The sequence below is a fragment of the Podarcis bocagei genome (assembly GCF_964188305.1).
Source record: "Podarcis bocagei genome assembly, chromosome: 6".
Lineage (NCBI taxonomy): Eukaryota > Metazoa > Chordata > Lepidosauria > Squamata > Lacertidae > Podarcis > Podarcis bocagei.
Window position 1 is genome coordinate 73,156,829 of NC_138130.1, and position 14,112 is coordinate 73,170,940.

At 45.0% G+C, this 14,112-nt stretch overlaps 2 protein-coding genes across 2 annotated transcripts in view; one reads left to right on the forward strand and one right to left on the reverse strand.

The window, feature by feature from the left end:
* NFKBIZ (NFKB inhibitor zeta) overlaps positions 1–502 on the reverse strand; it is a 36,163-nt gene extending 35,661 nt beyond the window's left edge. Inside the window, exon 1 of the mRNA XM_081198086.1 lies at positions 352–502. The gene's annotated coding sequence lies outside the window, so the exon portion shown is untranslated. The remainder of the gene's footprint in view (positions 1–351) is intronic.
* RPL24 (ribosomal protein L24) overlaps positions 1–14,112 on the forward strand; it is a 77,100-nt gene that overhangs the window by 11,735 nt on the left and 51,253 nt on the right. The window lies entirely within an intron of this gene.

Here is a 14,112-nt window from a genome sequence, read left to right on the forward strand (position 1 = left end):
ATAAAAAGTCAATTATATAAAATACATTTTAGGGTTTTGAATCAATAGTCAAATAGTGGATCTTATTCTGATTGCCCCAGCTAAAAACTTTGCAACCTTTGCTGTCACCTGCTCATCTTGATCTGCCAAGAGAAAGGACACTATGATAGTGGTTGGGCGACCCGGAATGGACAACAAAAGTGTTTTAGACAGAAATTCAGCTGGTGAAAACCTTCATGCCAAGTCTGTCTGCCATGCACCTGTAAGGAAGCCTCTTCCTCTCTCTCCCACACCCCAACAGAAATGGCTTTTGTGTGAAAAGCACACGGTTTCGCCTTTTTAAAGGATAAGGAAACATATATATTTATATACCTTCATGTCTCGGGAGTGAAGCTAGGTTTCAGGGAACGAGCTAGATGGTTTTCCCGGCTGCTTAACGGGTCCTCAGCTGCTTATGCGCTCCGCCTCTATGGCAAAGCGAACATTTCCCTCGGAGGCTTAAAATTTCTGCCGGCAGAAGCTCCCCCCGCCCCAAACCCGTCACCGCCACGCGCTGCCTCTCCAGCCAAAAGGGAAAGTTTCACAACGAAGCTCGAGGTCTTCGGGGATTCTTTCCTCCCCACCCCCACCCCCACCCCCGCACGCCCCGATATCATTATCGCCTGTGATTCAGTCTGAGTTGCCTGGTTGGTGTTGCAATGGTTAAAAGGGGGAGGGGTGAAAGGGGAATGTCGTGACGTGAGAGAGGAAGTCGGGGTGGAGGGACGAGAGTTGCAGCTCGGACTTTTTCGGCATGGAGGAAATTCCCTCGCTGGGCGAGCCGGTCACCGGGACGTTCCCCACCCCGCTGAGTTGCCGGAAAACCCGGACCGGTGCCCTGACGACGGAGAGGACTGGTAGTCAAGGCTCCAGGGGTGCTTTTGTTGTTGTCTTCAATGCAAATAGCGCTGCACACCGTTCGTTAAGGGCAGTCAAAAGATCTGTTTGTTTTTAGAGACCTGCACGAAGTTCTTTATGAAAACCGGAGTCCTTTCGCTTTCCGTTTTGGATGGACTTTTGCTTTCTGTGGGAATGGTAACTTTCCTAGGCCAGGCGTGTGTGTGTGTGTGTGTGTGTGTGTGTGTGTGTGTGTGTGTGTGTGTGTGTCAGCAAGGATCCACTGTGTATTTAGGAATGTTTAGTCTCTCCTCTCCAGCCAAGGTTGTCAACATGGTCAATAGGCTGGTCAGGGAAGGAGTGCATTTACTGGTTTTGAGACTATGCTTCCAGAGCAAGGAGTAAATATCCTGAAAATATTCTGTTTGATTTTTGAAACTAAAATAAAGTAACTCTGACCTTGGCAGTGACAAAACCTGGCCCAACAGGGGATAAAATAAAGTTGTGATCATTTTCTTCAGGCAATTGCCTCAATCTATCTATCTAAAGCCACCTACGTGTAGTGTGGTCAAGTATTGCTTTGGAATACCTTGCGATATATGGTGCTCTCTCATTCGTACCTTTACACTTCTGTATAAAATTCAGCACATCTCTACGACCCACTGGGCTTTTGATTTAAGCAGTCCCCCTCTCTCCCTTAAGGGTTCGTAACACTGAGAAGCCTTGTACAGAAGCTGACAGATAGCCAGCCAGGACTGGGGATGAGGACATGTGGGAAAGACCAATGCACTATGAAGTTACTACCAAAACAGGAAGAGGGACAGGTGTGAATGGGCCCAGTTCCTGTACCACAAGACTCAGGCCCAGCCCTACTCATCCGCTGACTGAGGGCTGATGGTCATCCCCAATCTCAGTACGGCAGCAATGATGTCCTGGGGTGCTTTGCTCACTTCTCTCAACCGGACAGTGACATGCGGGCAACCATAAAGGCCTTTCACGTCACAGGGCTCAGATAAACAGCGCAAGAAACACGAGCCCTTTCTTAAAAGTTCAGCCGTTGAAGGCACCTGCATGGCTTAGGGGATCTGACTCATTTTGAGTTGGTGGATATCACAAATCTATCTCCAACTTAGCTCTCTAGATTCCAGAGCAGTTACCAAGCAGGATGTTCTGCCCCAGGGAGGCCAGGTCTGCCTACATTTCCATCAGCAGTTCTGTACCTCTGGGAAGATATTCATGAGCGCTGGATTGGAGCCAGTAGGTTTGAATGGATGAAACTGTCAGATGCGTGTGCTAGAGAGCTAGGGAAATGGATACACTCATTTAATTTTATTTATTAAGTATATTTATATCTCACCTTATCCATCATATGCCGTTTCAAGATGGGTTTAAGCAGTAGGGAAAGGATTGGCATACAGTGGTACCTTGGGTTACAGACACTTCAGGTTACAGACTCCACTAACTCAGAAATAGTACCTTGGGTTAAGAACTTTGCTTCAGGATGAGAACAGAAATCGTGCAGCGGCCATGGGAGGCCCCATTAGCTAAAGTGGTACCTCAGGTTAAGAACGGTTTCAGGTTAAGAACGGACCTCCGGAACGAATTAAGTTATTAACCTAAGGTATCATTGTATTAGAATTAGACTTGCTCAACTAAGAACTTGCCAGTGACCGAAATCTTCAACCAGTTTACATTAAAGCTAGAGTTAAAAGTATGAAGATTTCCAGCAACATGGTTTTCAAAGCTTACTGGATAAAATATCCATGGCAACTGGGGTATACGTGTGCATAATCACACTTACGTTGGGGTGTACCATACCAGCTTGAGCAAGCAGCCACAGAATTTTACAGCCTACTAGCATCTACACAGGCTTGAATACATCTCCTGAGCCAGTTTTTGCAGAATGAGCGCCAACGCCAGGGGCCAGAGGCAGATGCATGAATTCATTGTGGAGCCTCTTCCCTGGGACTTCCCTCCGCCTCCTGCCTCAGCACTGCCTACAGCAGATACTGTGGGCATGAAGCAAGCATGTGTCAACCTCTGCCCTCTCCTGCCTGAGTAAGCGGAAAGATGCCCAAGATTGCTGCTACCCCTTCGCAAAGATGATCGTTTTGAAACTTTCCACGTAGCCAGGAAACGTTGAGTGGGTGAAGCCTTCCCGTTCTCTCTCGAGAGATGCTATATAATTACATCATCGGATTGTGTCGATGCACAACACCGCCGGCCTTGATCGCTTTAAGCTACTTGTTCCACGGAGCAGATACATTTCATCATTTGCAGTCCAGTCCTATGCAGCTAGGTGTGCCTGTCCACTGAAGTCAGCTGCCTTAGGGATGCCTTGCTCTACGCAGGATTAAAATGTTCAAGACAATCCTGCACACATTGTTGTGGGAGTAAGCTTCGAGCTCAGTAAGGAAATACAGAAAGGATTAGACTACAAGAGTGCATTACACATGTTAAAGGCAGATCCTGAAATAAGTGCGTTTGCTATGGCCAGCAATTTGGATGGCTTTAAAGGGGGATTAGGCGAATTCAGGGAGGATAAGACTATCAATGACTATTTGCCATGACGGCTGCCTCCACGGTAAGAGGCAGCAATGCTTCTGAATACCAGTTGCTAGAAACCACAGGAGAGGATAGGGCGCTTGTGCGCATGTCCTGCTTGTGAGCTTTCCATCGGCTTCTGGTTGGCCGCTGTGAGAACAGGATGCTGGACTAGATGGGCCATTGGCCTGATCCAGCAGGATCTCCTTACATTCTTATGAGCCAGGAAGGATCTAAAATGACTACCCACTGAGTATTGATCAATACAGTGACTGGGAAGAATATGTGTTGGGGGACTGTGAATCAAATTCTGAGAGCAGAACACAATGTGCCCAGTTGGGCAGTTCCAAACCAGTTAAGGGCTCCTCCAGGTGTTCTGTTTATTGAGCATTCATCACATGCTTGCACAAGGTTTGATTGAATATGTTTGTGATTGACTATTCATTCTGATACGTCTTCTGGGAAGTTGTATAACAATGAGCATTTATTATGCTCAAGCATGCTGACTTGCTTGTGGGCTGTTCTCCCCATTAATCTTTCGTTCATTCCACACTTTTGAATGCGTTTTGCTGTTCCTTTCCAAACCATAAAAACTCGGGGGGTGGGGGGGTTGGGCTGGGTGTTCATCAGTATGCGGATGATACCCAGCTCTACCTCTCTTTCAAATCAGAACCAGTGAAGGCGGTGAAGGTCCTGTGTGAGTGTCTGGAGGCGGTTGGAGGATGGATGGCGGCAAACAGATTGAGATTGAATCCTGACAAGACAGAAGTACTGTTTCTGGGGGACAGGAGGCGGGCAGGTGTGGAGGATTCCCTGGTCCTGAATGGGGTAACTGTGCCCCTGAAGGACCAGGTGCGCAGCCTGGGAGTCATTTTGGACTCACAGCTGTCCATGGAGGCACAGGTTAAATCCGTGTCCAGGGCAGCTGTGTACCAGCTCCATCTGGTACGTAGGCTGAGACCCTACCTGCCCGTGGACTGCCTCGCCAGAGTGATGCATGCTCTGGTTATCTCCCGCTTGGACTACTGCAATGCGCTCTATGTGGGGCTACCTTTGAAGGTGACCCGGAAACTACAACTAATCCAGAATGCAGCAGCCAGACTGGTGACTGGGAGCGGCCGCCAAGACCATATAACACCGGTCTTGAAAGACCTACATTGGCTCCCAGTACGTTTCCGAGCACAATTCAAAGTGTTGGTGCTGACCTTTAAAGCCCTAAACGGCCTCGGTCCAGTATACCTGAAGGAGCGTCTCCACCTCCATCGTTCTACCCGGACACTGAGGTCCAGCACCGAGGGCCTTCTGGCGGTTCCCTCACTGCGAGAAGCCAAGTTACAGGGAACCAGGCAGAGGGCCTTCTCGGTAGTGGCGCCCTCTCTGTGGAACGCCCTCCCACCAGATGTCAAAGAGAACAACAACTACCAGACTTTAAGAAGACATCTGAAGGCAGCCCTGTTTAGGGAAGCTTTTAGAAGAAGAAGAAGAGAAGAAGAGTTTGGATTTGATATCCCGCCTTTCACTCCCCTTCAGGAGTCTCAAAGCGGCTAACAATCTCCTTTCCCTTCCTCCCCCACAACAAACACTCTGTGAGGTGAGTGGGGCTGAGAGACTTCAGAGAAGTGTGACTGGCCCAAGGTCACCCAGCAGCTGCAGGTGGAAGAGCGGAGACGCGAACCCGGTTCCCCAGATTACGAGACTACCGCTCTTAACCACTACACCACACTGGCTCTCTACACCACACTGGCTCTCTAACATTTTAATGTTTGATGTATCACAGTATTTTAATATTCTTTTGGAAGCCGCCCAGAGTGGCTGGGGAAACCCAGCCAGATGGGCGGGGTATAAATAATAAATTTATTTTTATTATTATTATTATTATTATTATTATTATTATTATTATTATTATTATTATTATCTAGTAAAAAAAAACCTGAGCTAAAGCAACAGGGCACTTTAAACCACTTTAATTGTGCAAGCCTAAATATGTTGGTATGCACTTGAATCCCTCCTGCAAAAAACCTGACAGTCTGGAGGCACCTTAAAATTCCCAAACCTATCAAAACAGTCATTTTGTTGTATGCATTTGCCCTGGCATATCCAGAGGCACCAAAGGTAATGCACAACAGAATCTTGCTTTTAAATGCATTGAGAAAACTGGCTATCATGTTAGCATTTGTACGCATTGGATTTCAAAGATGAACACGGGCAAGTAGTGTTCTCCTTTTCTCCTCCCATCAGCCCCAGCCAGTATGGGCAATGGGAGATGACATCTCAACAACACCTGAGGAAGCACAGGTTGCCCAGCCTGCCATTATCTGTGGTGGAGTAGCAACAGTCCACAGTGTCAAATGATACAGCCCTTGCCTCAGCTGTCTGGTTTCATAGCTTAGCCTTGGTGCTCTCATTAGCCTTTTAGCTGTCAGCCTTCAAACACAGGTCCCTGCCTCATGCTCTGTGAAGTTAAAATGCTAGGGAGAGGACATAGCTTAGGGGTCTTGCAGATACCTTATATGCAGAAGGTCCCAGGTATCTCGGATTCAAAGGAGCTTTAGGATCAGGGATGGGAAGGCCTCTGTCTGAAGAGCTGCTGTCAGTTGTAATAGTAGGCAATAGTATTGTGCTCACTCAATGGACCGACGATGTGACTCCATGTGTTATGTTTTACTGAGTACTAAGGCCCACCAATTTCAGTGCAACTCACACCCAAGAAGGGATGTGGGTGGCGCTGTGGGTTAAACCACAGAGCCTAAGACTTGCCGATCAGAAGGTCGGCGGTTCAAATCCCTGCAACGGGGTAAGCTCCCGTGGCTCGGTCCTGCTCCTGCCAACCTAGCATTTAGAAAGCACATCAAAGTGCAAGTAGATAAATAGGTACTGCTCTGGCGGGAAGGTAAACGGCGTTTCCATGCGCTGCTCTGGTTCGCCAGAAGCGGCTTAGTCATGCTGGCCAAAGACCCAGAAGCTGTACGCTGGCTCTCTCGGCCAATAAAGCGAGATGAGCGCCTCAACCCCAGAGTCGGTCACAACTCGACCTAATGGTCAGGGGTCCCTTTACCTTTACCACACCCAAGTTAAGTGTCCATAGGATTGCAGTCTTAAAAAAAACTTCACTCTGCTCCACGGGTAGCCAATATGGTGCCCTCCATATATGTTGCTAGACTCCCAACTCCCATCAGTGCCAGCTAGCATGGCCAATGGCCAGGGATGATTGGGACTTGTAGTCCACCCACATCTGAAGGGCACCATGTTAACTGCTCTACTTTATGCTAAGCAGGAGGCAGAATTGCAGCACAAGGTGGCAAAACTATTTGGAATTATGCTTTCTACGGAAAGATCTTGAGAAAGAACTGAGGGGAAAGAGCACACTCAAAGTCATGAAAGCAGCACAGTGGCAGAGCCATAACTCCTCGATCCAACTCAACCTGAGTGCTTGTAGCAGTGGAAAAATCTTCCTTATTTCAAGTGGTAAGAATTTGTTAAGTATGACAAAGTACCTGACCTGTAAGACAAAAGCACCTTTCATACGTAGCTGCAAAATTTGGCAAGAGTGGTGGGAACGTTGCTAATCTTTCTGGATTTCTCTTCTGCCTGTCAATGTGTGTGTATAAGAGTTACCCATTTATGCTTCCTAATTGACGCTTTTTAAAATCCTTCATACTTCATTTCTGTGAACGGCTGCTTCAAAATTACTTATACTTTCTGCTTTCACACTTCCAGTGCCAAGAGAAGCATAATGAAAATAGCGCAAGAGCTTGTGTGTGGAAAGCACCAGTCAGGAATAAATGACAGAAACTGGGAGGGGGAGAGAGAGGACCAGCAGCTAATTTCTCTTCCTAAAGCTGAACCAGGCAGAAAGAAAGGGCATGCAAAAGACAAGGATGATTCACGCTGATGAAGAAATTTAGAACAGAGATAGTTGGGATTAGATGAGTGGGTGCGAGGGCGATGTTCTGCCGAGTTCAGACATGCAAAACTTTCTACTTGGCGCTAACTACTTAAAGCCGATTTAAGCTCAACCAGATATGAACAAGCTCTAAAAATGAATACTGTGTATTCATGTCAGTGGTTCAAATCCAAAACAGAAGGAGGAAAGGGAATGTTGTTTGACCTGTGATGATAATATTGCTGCAGTTATTAGGAGAACCACACAGCAAATGTTGCTGGAATATACTGCTTGCTTTTTAACAAGGTTTATCTTGGATTTATCCACTCATGGGCACCCCAGGTTTGGTTGCTGTAAATCTTAAATCTCTTGGGAGCCCTCACCCCCCCACACACCTCATAAGCAGAAATACTACTCTCGGTAGTGCACTGAATGTAGTACTGCCAGCCTAAGATCAATCAATAAAAGACCTACAGTAACATAACTGGTTTGTGATTCATGAGACTCATGACTCATGAAAGTTTTTCTCACAGGTGGAGAGGGTGCTGTTGCACTCATGTTCTGCTTGCGGGCTTCCCATGAGCATCTAGTTGGTTGTTGTAAAGAACAGGAAACTGGATTAGATGGGCTTTGGGCCTGAACCAGCAGTCTTCTACGTTTCTATTTTCTAAATTATGAGGAAAGTGTCACCTGTTAATAAAACTCTGTCAGGCTTTTTATTACTTGTGTGTGGCCCCTGATTTATTTTTGGACCCTCCACATCATCTGCAAAAGAGGATACACATCTGCATAAGACATGCTGTATGCATTGATTGATTGATGATTGATTGATTGCAAATTGGATCCTCTTTTGTTAATAGAGTGGAGGGTCCAATCCACATATTGTGTACTGAGCATTGGAAGTTCTGTTGACACACCTGATGGGGAAAAGTTAAGAACCTCCCCCCTCCCGCCCCCTTGCCATACAAACATACAAATTTCAGATTCAGTAGCTTCCTTTTGTAAAACAAAAGTGGTCTTCAAAAAGAATCAGAGCAACATGTAATGGGTTAGAACTTGACTAACTACGCATCTTTACTCATAATTAAGCCCCAATGAGTTCAATGGGACTTACAAGTATGCATGTATATCATTACAACCTAAGGCGGTTGAAAATAAATCACCTTGTGAAAAGTTCCTGCTGAAATCAATATTGTCTGGATTCAGTCTGATCCGAGGAAGGATTCTTAAAATATTCTAGAGGGGTAGCAGCATTACTCTGCAGCAACAACAACAACAACAAGCCTTGAAGCTCCCTAAAGACTAAGAAATGTGTTACAGGATAAACTTTCATAGACTAGAGTCCATTTCATCAAACATATACAGCATTATCCTCATTGATCAGGCTGTATAACTTTTGTTTGCAAATGTCAGGATTGACAGGAAGGTGTAAATTGGAAATACTATATCCTTCAAACTTTGGGCACTTTCTTTCATCACCGACTGATTGCTGGGTGACTCTTAAATGAATATAGGTTTGATTTTATCTAAACAGTACAATAATGTTGTCAAGAAAGCACCAAGAAATTAAAAAAGATTGCCATACCACACCATCTAGTGGCTAATTTTAGGTATTGCAAGTACTTTTGAGAGACTTTTTTCCCCTCCTCCTTGCTTGGAACTCTGTGAAGGGGGAACTATAATGTCTAGAATTCTTCAAGGGAAATCCGTTGAAGGACCACAATACCTCAAGGACTGCCTCTTTCCATATGAACCTACCCAGACCCTGAGATCATCTTCTGAGGCCCTTCTTCATGTGCCTCCTCCTCGAAAGGTCTGGAGTGTGGCAACACGAGAACAGGCCTTCTCTGCAGTGGCTCCCCATCTGGTGAATGCTCTCCCCAGGGAAGTTCGCCTGGTGCCTTCATTATACACCTTTAAGCTCCAGGCAAAAACGTTCCTTTTTAACCAGGCCTTTGGTTGATCTGATTAACATCCTATGGCCATTTAAAATGTGTGCTTTTGGGGGGGGTATCGTTTTTATTTTGATTATGTATTTTGCGGTTTTATATTTTGATTTTATTTTGTGAACTGCCTTGAGACCTCTGGGTATAGGGCAGTATATTAAGCAAACAAAAAAAACCAATAAATAAATCTGAATGTGGTTTGAAGATATAGTGTGTGTGCAACCTGTTTAGAACTTCCTGAAAGCTTTTCCTGTCAGTTCATAGCTGTCAACTTTTTCCTTTTTTTAAGGGAGATCCTATTCAGAATAAGGGAATTTCCCTTAAAAAAGGGAAAATGTTGACAGCTATGTGTCAGTTCCTTTAATCATCATTTTCCATTCTTTTTTTTCTTCTTTTGTACTTACTATCTTAGAGCCACATAAAATTGTGTCTCAGCAGGCTGCATGGTGCACAGATGCACAGCAACAAAGAAGAAAGTGCAATCATTGTTATCACCATCACGACAAGCCAGGTAGAAAACAAGCATATCTGGGTATGAGCATCATATATTGTGCTGGAGGATGGAGAAAAGCAGGAGGGCACAGGCGAAACCAAACATAAACATGGGAAATTTGAAGACAAGCAGCACTTGAATAAATGTACAGTGGTACCTCAGTTAAGTACTTAATTCGTTCCGGAGGTCCGTACTTAACCTGAAACTGTTCTTAACCTGAAGCACCACTTTAGCTAATGGGGCCTCCTGCTGCCGCTGCGCCGCCAGAGCACGATTTCTGTTCTCATCCTTAAGCAAAGTTCTCAACCTGAAGCACTATTTCTGGGTTAGCGGAGTCTGTAACTTGAAGCGTATGTAACCTGAAGCGTATGTAACCCGAGGTACCACTGTAATGGTTTAAATTAATGGTTTTCAATCAGTGTGCCGTGGTACCCTGGGTTGCCTTGAATGATGGTCAGGGATGCAACAGGCAACACTGGCCTGTATCCTTTCCTTCCCTCCCTCCTCTGATGCCTTTTTGCATGTCTGCTACCCAAAGGCTTGCACAGCTGTTTGTTGCAGCAGCCCTGGCTACAAGCTCAGCTGTCAAATGGCACCTGTAGGGCTGGTAAGGGGGTTCTGGTTGCCAGCAGCTGAGGTGGCTTCAGAATAAGCAAGCAAATGGGTGAGGGAGCCCAGCCAGCCAGCCCTCCAGCCCTTGCTGTTTGGAATGGACAGATAAATCCCAGGCCCCTGTGGGGCAGTGTGAGGAGGGACCTCTCTTTGGGGCAGGGGGTGAAGCTCAGAGACCAGGGGTGGCAGCAGTGGCTGCCTAGAGGACTCCCAAGGAGAATGGAGAGGAGGACTTCCGGAGGCGGCGCGAAACAAGCAATGGCGGTCCTCTTCAGTCTCTGAAGAGGGGCTCCGCAGAAAAGGATCGTTCGCTACGGCACAGCGACGATCCATTAAGAAAAACCACGAGCAGAGTGAGCTCGTGGCCGTGGGACTCGGCGGGCACCTAGAGCGACCCCCAAAACGAAGAAGGGACCCCGTAAGGGGCTCCGGAAGCGCGGAGGGGAAGCGGTGCTGAGAGTACATCGCTCTTTCTGCGGGAGCGAAGCTGCGCGGCTGCTGCTGATGAGCGCCGACCTTTCTTCCTTAAGCATTGGACTCCAAATTATCTACTCGTGAGTAAGAAGTGCTTGATTTTGGAACTACAAATTGGAAATTAGGCTGAAAGCGGGAGACGAGAAAAAGGAAGTCCGTCTCCCGGTAGCGCTTAGAGATCAAAGGCAAAGGAACTGACAAGCTGGAAGCAACAGAAAGGGATTTTAAAACGGGAAGCATCATGCGTTTGGCAGAGCTGGCAACTGAAAGGAAAGGCAAGCTTTTTTTCTTTCTTTACGTTATTGTGCTGATCTAACTTGGGGATCTTCTCCTTTTGTGGACTTTAAAAACTTTAAAACCCAGTCCCGGGCTGGCAGGGGGAAAAGGGTTTTTTGCGGATACAATTTACAAAGTTGAAACGGATACATAGAGACATACTGGAAGATACAATTAAGCAACTGTATCTTGCACCTTCAGATGGGATTATCGTGGTAACATTGAAAGGGCTCTGCAAGTGGAAAAAAAGTTTTAAGGACTATTGTTAACTTATTCTGTGCAGGAACTTTAATGGCGACCAAAACTTTCTTCCTTTCTTCCTGAACTGTAACAATACTCCCTCTAGTGGAGCTTGGGATTTACAAACTCCTGGGAACTAACTTTGTTTTGACTCTCCGCTGTCTGGTTATCTACTTTGAGGCCTGTCTTTCCCATGGAACATTTGACAGTTTGACCTTGAATCCAAAGACAGGTGTGGAATGAGTGGCCCTCCGAAAACAAGATCTGCAAAATTGAAAGCAGGGAAAGGCCAACTTGTACAAACAACTTTGACTTCTCAGTCTCGCAGATCTTCAGTCCCTGCCGTTCTACAGGGAGTTGCACCCTCAACAACAGCTCTATTAAAGGAACCTGAACAGCAAACAACTGAGGATATGGCAGCAGGGGGATCTGGTACCCTTCTAGATGAAATGCTACAACAATTTGCAATTTTAAATAAGAAGGTTGATGATCAAACAGCAAAAATTGACTTAGCCACATCCTCAATTACCAAACTATCTGAACAAGTGGTTCAGCATTCACAAGAAATTGGGAACTTAAAAGACGCCACATCTGAGAATCGGAAATTGGCTGAGGCTGCAAACGAAAAAGCTGATCAAGCAATTCAGAAAGTGGACGAATTGAAAGGAGAGGTAAGGCCACTACATAAACATATCACTGACCAACAGGCCTATCTGTCTATGGTGGAGCTGAAAAACCGGGAAAGTAATTTAAGATTACGCTCTATCCCAGAGATTGAGAAAGAAGATCTGACCGGTTTTTTGACAACAGAATTCTCTAAATTCTGGGGTATAAAGGAAGATACGGACTTTAAAATAACAACTGCATTTAGATTGGGAAGAGTCGCCAGGAAAGACAGACCCAGAGATTGCTTGATTATTCTAAGGACCAAACAGGAGAGAGACAAATTACTGGACCTTCATTTTAACAAAGCACTCGAGATCCAGGACAGAAGAGCGGAAATTTACAAGGATATCCCTAAACAACTATTGGATCTCAGATCTAACTACACTGATCTAGCTGGACTTTTGAGAAGCAACGGGATACCTTATAGGTGGGAGTTTCCACAAGGTCTATCATTCAACTATAAAGGAAAGAAGGTTAAAATTAAAACGAAAGAGGACAGCCAGAAGTTCCTACATGACCACGGAGAAGACCTGCAGAAGGGAACAGCAGCTCCCTGGCCTCTACCAGAATCTGGAAAAGAACCAGCACCTTCGGATTCGGATAAAAAAGAAGACACCTCAGAAAAGTAACAACAGATTGATACAGGATGTCTCTGCAGCTGTACAGCTGGAATATCAATGGCGCAAATTCCCCGGAAAAACGCAAAAGGATCTTTCATATTTTGAAAAAAGAACATTTGGATATAATCTGTCTGCAAGAAACTCATGTGACTAGGCTCCACAGGAAAGTGTTAATAAACAAAAGATTAGGCCAAGAATTTATTTCATCAGACAGAGTCAAAAAGAGAGGCGTGGTGATCTACGCAAAGGAGAATCTATTACCAAAATTTTTGTTTAAAGATGAACAAGGAAGAATCCTGGCAATTGAAATACAAACCCAAGGAGAAAAAGTTTTGATATTAGGAATCTACGCACCAAATGAGGGGAAATCAGAATTTTACAAGAAACTGCATGAGACATTACTGGACTATCTGGACTATTCTAACATCATTATGATGGGAGACATGAATGGGGTGGTCTCCACCTATATGGATAAGTCACACAACCAGAACTTGACTAAGGACGGAAGACTACCAAAAACTTTTTTCGAACTAACTGACAATATGGATTTGATTGATTTATGGAGGACGAGAAACCCCCTAGGTAAAGAAGGAACCTTCTTTTCTGAGGCTCACCTGTCATGGACAAGAATCGACCAAATTTGGACAACTAGAGGGCTGGCACCTAAGACTATAAGAGTGGAAATCTGCCCAAAGACCTGCTCCGACCACAACGCTTTGAAAATGGAAATGAGATTTACCACTGCCGACTCCTTTAGATGGAAAATGAATGACAACCTGTTAAGAGATCAAGAGACTGTAAAGAAGGCCCAAAAAGCTTTAAAGGATTATTTTGAAATCAACTTGAATACCTCGGTGGAAAAAAGAATAATCTGGGACGCAAGTAAAGCTGTGATGAGAGGGTTTCTGATACAACAGAACACGATTAAGAAAAAACTTTGGAATGGGAAAAAGGATAAGATATTAGAGAAGATAAGAGATGGAGAGAAAAAATTAAGACTGAATCCAAAATCAAAAGAGACTTTAAGAGAAATTAAATTCCACCAGTCACAATATACGAAATTGATTAACCAAGAAGTGGAATGGAAAATTAAACAAATGAAACAAAGATCTTTTGAATCTGCGAACAAATGTGGGAAACTGCTAGCTTGGCAGTTGAAAAAGAGACAAAAATTAAATTATGTTACCAACCTAGAAGTTGAAGGGAAAAGTATCCAGAAACCGGGAGAAATTAGAAAGTGTTTCCAGAAATACTTTAAAAAATTGTATACCCAAGGGTCCGAGGAAGTGATTGAGATAGAACAATTTTTGAAAGACAATGGCCTACCAGAACTATCTCAAGAGAAGAGATCAATCTTGAACTGCAAAATAACACAACAGGAAATTGAGGATGCCATTCAGAACATGCAGCTAGGTAAATCTCCAGGCCCTGATGGGCTTACCTCCAAGTATTACAGGACGTTAAAAGACTACTTGGTACAACCATTAATGGAGGTTTGTAACC